Source organism: Aquarana catesbeiana, unplaced genomic scaffold, assembly GCF_042186555.1.
Source record: "Aquarana catesbeiana isolate 2022-GZ unplaced genomic scaffold, ASM4218655v1 unanchor233, whole genome shotgun sequence".
Lineage (NCBI taxonomy): Eukaryota > Metazoa > Chordata > Amphibia > Anura > Ranidae > Aquarana > Aquarana catesbeiana.
In genome coordinates this window covers 3,905,806-3,912,012 of record NW_027362661.1, presented here as the reverse complement: position 1 = coordinate 3,912,012, position 6,207 = coordinate 3,905,806, and the positions used below count along the sequence as shown (strand labels likewise).

At 40.9% G+C, this 6,207-nt stretch overlaps 1 protein-coding gene across 1 annotated transcript in view; it reads right to left on the bottom strand.

Annotated features, from left to right (window-relative positions):
* LOC141121831 (uncharacterized) overlaps window positions 1-6,207 on the bottom strand; it is a 163,941-nt gene that overhangs the window by 58,734 nt on the left and 99,000 nt on the right. The gene's annotated exons all lie outside the window — the stretch shown is intronic.

Genomic DNA, 6,207 nt, shown 5'->3' with positions numbered 1-6,207 from the left:
GCCTCTCCCATCCTGTGGCATGCTTTACCCCAATCTGTTCCAACTATCTCCTACTTTGTCCACTTTCAGACGATCTCTGAAAACTCATCTCTTCTGAGAAGCCTATCCTGCCTCAACCTAACAACTGTACATTTATTGTCTCCATCAGCCCATCCCCCACAGTTATTACCTCTTGTATTTCTAGACCCTCCCTCTTAGATTGTAAGTTCTGATGAGCAGGGCCCTCTGATTCCAACTGTATTAAATTGTATTTTAGTTGCACTGTCTATCCTCAAGTTGTAAAGCGCTGCACAAACTGTCGGCGCTATATAAAACCTGTATAATAATAAATATAATAATCCCACACAACCCTCGAGGTGTATTAGTGCCTTGAGTGTGGGAAATGTCTTCTATATGAATGTTGCTGGACATCACAGCTCTCATGTGGGGAAGAAGCACACCCTGATATACACCTCAGATATACTCCATGGCTGATCTTCATCATGTAAGAAACAGTTCATAAGGAGATCAGAGATCACCAAAGACATGGATGAAGTGTTGTACCGTGTTGGCCATTGATAGCAGGAGAAAAATAAAAATTGAGTCATTACCTTTCATTGGCTGAGTACATTTTGTGGTGTAAGATTTCACAAACATTTAGAGGTCTATTTAAAAAAAACAAAATTTTTTTATATATATATATATATATAATCAACACACAATCATTAATTTCTAAACCTCTGGCAACAAAAGTGAGTACACCCCTAAGTAAAAATGTCCAAATTGGGCCTAAAGTGTCAATATTTTGTGTGTCCACCATTATTTTACAGTACTGCCTTAGCCCAATTGGGCATGGAGTTCACCAGAGCATCACAGGTTGCCACTGGAGTCCTCTTCCACTCCTCCATGACGACATCACAGAGCTGGTGGATGTTAGAGACCTTGCGCTCCTCCACCTTCCATTTAAGGATGCCCCACAGATGCTCAATAGGGTTTAAGTCTGGAGACATGCTTGGCCAGTCCATCAACCTTACCCTCAGCTTCTTTAGCAAGGCAGTGGCCATCTTGGAAGTGTGTTTGGGGTTGTTATCATGTTGGAATACTGCCCTGCGGCCCAGTCTCCGAAGGGAGAGGTCATGCTCTGCTTCAGTATGTCACAGTACATGTTGGCATTCATGGTTCCCTCAATGATCTGTAGCTCCCCAGTGCTGGCAGCACTCATGCAGCCCCAGACCATGACACTCCCACCGCCATGCTTGACTGTAGGCAAGACACACTTGTCTTTTTACTACTCACCTGGTTGCCGCCACACATGCTTGTCACCATCTGAACCAAATAAGTTTATCTTGGTCTCATCAGACCACAGGACATGGTTCCAGTAATCCATGTCCTTAGTCTGCTTGTCTTCAGCAAACTGCTTGCGGGCTTTTTTTTTTGTATCATCTTTAGAAGAGGCTTCCTTCTGGGACAACAGCCATGCAGACCAGTTTGATGCAGTGTGCGGCGTATGGTCTGAGCAATGACAGGCTGACCCCCCACCCCTTCAACCTCTGCAGCAATGCTGGCAGCACTTATACTTCTATTTCCCAAAGACAACCTCTGGATATGACGCTGAGCACGCGCACTCAACTTCATTAGTGGACCATGGCGAGGCCTGTTCTGAGTGAAACCTGTCCTGTTAAACCGCTGTATGGTCTTGGCCACCATGCTGCAGCTCAGTTTCAGGGTCTTGGCAATCTTCTTATAGCCTAGGCCATCTTTATGTAGAGCAACAATTCTTCTTCCAGATCCTGAGAGAGTTCTTTGCCATGAGGTGCCATGTTGAACTTCCAGTGACCAGTATGAGAGAGTGAAAGCGATAACAACAAATTTAACACACCTGCTCCCCATTCACACCTGAGACCTTGTAACACTAACGAGTCACATGACACCAGGGGGGGGGGGGGATGGCTAATTGGGCCCAATTTGGACATTTTCACTTGGGGGTGTACTCACTTTTGCCAGAGGTTTAGACATTAATGGCTGTGTGTTGAGTTATTTTGAGGGGAGAGCAAATTTACACTGTTATACAAGCTGTACACTCACCACTTTACATTGTAGCAAAGTGTCATTTCTTCAGTGTTGTCACATGAAAAGATAATAAAATATTTACAAAAATGTGAGGGGCGTACTAACTTTTGTGAGATACTGTGTGTATATGTGTATATATATATATATATATATATATATATATCCCTAGTGCTGTCTCCTTAAATTTCACAATTCATACATATACACCATAATTTATAAATATTAGTTCATATAATTAATTCAGTTGTTCAAAAAAACATCAAAGTCTTCCCAACATTTTACCCTTTGATTGCCAGTAACACTATCATTCACACATACTATACACCTCCATTACTAGTATGGTGTTTGAACGGATCAATATCTTTGATCAGATCAGATCTATACTAGCGTCCCCAATATTATAATGTTCTCAAACATGCAGCATTAGCAGGATCAGCTCCGACACCTGCCGACACTTGCCTTTAGCCCCTCCCCCCCAACAAGTGCAGTGTCGGTAGATCACTGTCACTTTTGAAACAAAAAAAAAAAACGTGTTGGCAGGTACATTTTATTTGTAGCAGTTCAAACAATCCCTGACAGCCAGGAGCTCTTTTTCCTGTGAGTCACACTAGATACCTGTAAATTTAGTTGCCAAAATGTTAAACGAATGGTACACTAGTGAAGAGGCCTACAGGATTCTGAGCATGACAGATGAGATTAAAGGGGAGTACTTACTGTCAGAATCAGGCTCTGTATACAAACCTGTAGAGAGCAGCGGCACCCTGACAGATAGCTCAGACGATGGCGTAGTGGTCCCTGCTAAGGTCAGACATACCCAACCCCATGCCCAGGTTGCTGATGGTACAATCACACAATGATTGTGTGCAGCAGAGTGCCAATACTTGTGCTTCTCTACCTTTTTGGTGAACTGGTGAGTTCCAGTGTCCTTAGTACATCCTGGTCTTATACATACCAGCACTGCAGTATCACTTGGTGATGTGGCGAGTCCTATAAGTAAAGTCTAAGCTGGTGCAGTGGCTAGCACAAGTAGTGTCCTGCAGCCACCAAGAATTAGAACACAGGCCCATAGAACCCATAGTGCCTTTCCTGCTGTACTTGCAAGTACTGATTGGGAACCCCCAGATTCTGCAGCACCCTTACTTCCCCTATTTACTGCCCAACCCAGAATTCAGGTGGAAACAGCAAATTTAACCCTCTTATTCTTTTGCAGCTGTTTTTCACGGAAGATCTGTATAGATCTATTGTGGAACAAAGCAATTTATATGCTGACCAATTTATCATCACAATCCCAAAACGAAAATCCATTTGTTTATTTTCTTCTTTCATTGTTCAAAACCTTGTGACCAAAAAATGAGATCTGCAAAATACTCACCATGCCTCTTATCAAATTCCTTGGGGTGTCCACTTTCCGGGGGGGTTTACTATCCTGGCATTTCAGGACATTCGAAACTGGAAAAGGAAATGAGGGAGCAACATGAGGTAATACGCCCTTTGAAAGCCTGAAGGTGGATTTTGGGCCCCTGTACACGGCTAGGCTCCCAAAAAGTCTCTCACATGTGGTATCCCCGTTTTCGGGGAAGTAGCAGAATGTGTTTCTGGGGTGTGATTCCACATATACCAATTGCATGGCACCAAGTTCCCGGTGTGCGGGGCAAAACATGTCCGAGGGCGTGGCTGGAGCAGCGCTGGCTGAGGCCACACTCATTCATATATTCATACATTGGCTCGGTGAGCGGTGTTCCTTTCTCTTCTGATTCTTCTACAGCCCTGAATGGTGCTTAGGTACCTGCTCCCCTCACTGGAACCAGCGGGGAGATCTTTGTCTCGGCTTACAGTGGGCACTGCAAGTTATAACTGGATCACTAGGCTCCCAAAAAGTCTCACATATGTAGTATCCCCATACTCAGGAGAACTAGCAGAATGGGGTTTGTAATATGTGGGTGTAACCCAGGGCATGTGCAAGAAATATCTCATTAAAGTGACAATTTTGTGTAAAAAAAAAAAAAAAAAAGAAAAATTATTTTTTTAATTTCTTTTTTAAACTTGTGGCAAAAAAATAGAATCTTCCATGGGCTCAACATGCATCTCAGCAACTTTCTTTGGGTGTCTACATTCCTAAAAGGGGTCATTTGGGGGTGTTTATGCTGCCCTGGCATTTTAGCACCTCAAGAAATGTGAGGGGCAGTCAGACAGTAAAAGCTGCGTAAATTCCAGTATATATTCCATAGTTTGTAGATACTATAACTTTAACATACACCAATTAATATACACTTATTGGGATTTTTTTTTTTACCTAAATTTATGATGAAGTTTGATTCCTAAAGGGGGATACACCATTATCCCAATTATCCATTTTTGAATCAATCTGTACAAAAGATCCATTTGCTAAAGGTACAATTTCATCACTTTATAATCAATTATATGGAGTACCAAATCTTAATAGACCCTCTTACGTTCAGAGGTGGGAGGAGGACCTGGGACGAACTTTAGAAGACACGGACTGGTCTAACATATGGCTCACATCTAAGTCATCTTCACCCAACATCTTAGCACTGGAGACAAATTATATAGTCCTAACTGGCTGGTACCTTGTACCCGCTAGAGTGGCAAAATATTCACCTAATACCTCAGCTCTTTGTTTTCGAGGATGCCCAGAAATAGGCACATATTTACACATATGGTGGACGTGCCCAGTAATCCAAACCTTCTGGAAGGAAGTCTTCATGATTGCATCTAAAATATTTAAAAAAATAATACAACCAGATCCATATTTAACTTTACTTAATCTAAAACCGGAATGGTTAACACTCTCTCAATTCAAACTTATGATCCAACTAATAACGGCTGCAAAACAAACAGTGGCCAAGGCATGGAAATCTCCTACATTGGTACTAGCAGAAACAATTCACAGAATGAATAATACAATGTCCCATGCTAAGATGGTAGCCATCGATCAAAATCAAATTCCAAAATTTGAAAAACTTTGGCATCCTTGGATAAAACAACAGTTCCTGTCAAACTTCAATGACTCTGTCCTGTTGCCATGGTAACAGATTAAATGACTTACAGAGACACCCATTCTAAGGCTTCAAAGAGAACTAAAAAGAATAATAAACTGACGAGCGGGACAACCTTGTGGACCATACCTCTACCTTTCAACCCTTTTTCTTCTTTCTCTTTCCTTTTCTCCACCTTAAGATTAAAGCTCATTATCAGAATTTATTTGACCTATATACACTCTACTTGTAAACAATATGTATAGTAGGTATAAATCATTTAAATACCTACAAAAGTAACTAAGGAAATTATATATATCTTTAATTTAGGTTTACGTGAACCCAATGTTTAATATTTGAAATTTCATGATATTTACCTATATAAACCCTACTGTAAAACAATGAGCTTACTTTATAGATCATTGTAAACTTACTTTATGTATCTTTATAACATTGTATACTCAATAAACTTCTTTTGACAAGGAAAAAAAAAAAAAAAAATTTATGATGAAGTTTGAGTTTATTTGGGTATTTTTTAGAACAGAAAGTAGACAATATATTTTTATTCAAAATTTTTGGTCTTTTTTTGGTTTATACAATAAAAAAATATATTAAAAAAAAAACCAGTGGTGATTGCCACCAAAATAAATCTCTATTTGTGTGAAAAAAATGATACAAAATCCATTTGGGAACAGCGTTGCATGACCGCGCAATCGCCAGTTATAGTGCAATGCTGAACAGCAGAAAATACTCTGGTCATGAAGGGGAGCGTAAGTGGTTACAAGTCCTGAAGGGGTTAACCCACCTGCAGGAGAGATCTAAAGAGGAACAGGAAGCCGTCATCAGGAGTGTGTGAAGGGGAATGTGTGAAGAGGAGTGCACACCGAGGAGTCAGAGAGGAGGACTGATTATGTCTGACACTCTGCTTATCGGATGGAAATCTCCTCTTTGGGACCCCTGAGGCAGACGGGAACATGACCCTGATAAGTGACGTGCTTTGTGCTAAAATCAAGTTTTTTTTTATCATTCCGAGTAATAAAAGACTTATTTGCTTTTACCAATATAGCTAACTGATGGTCCCGGGTTCTCCAATATTTCACTACATATGACATACTCTTGACCCCTGCACTTTTTAAGCTGGGCTTTTTATGACATGCTCTTG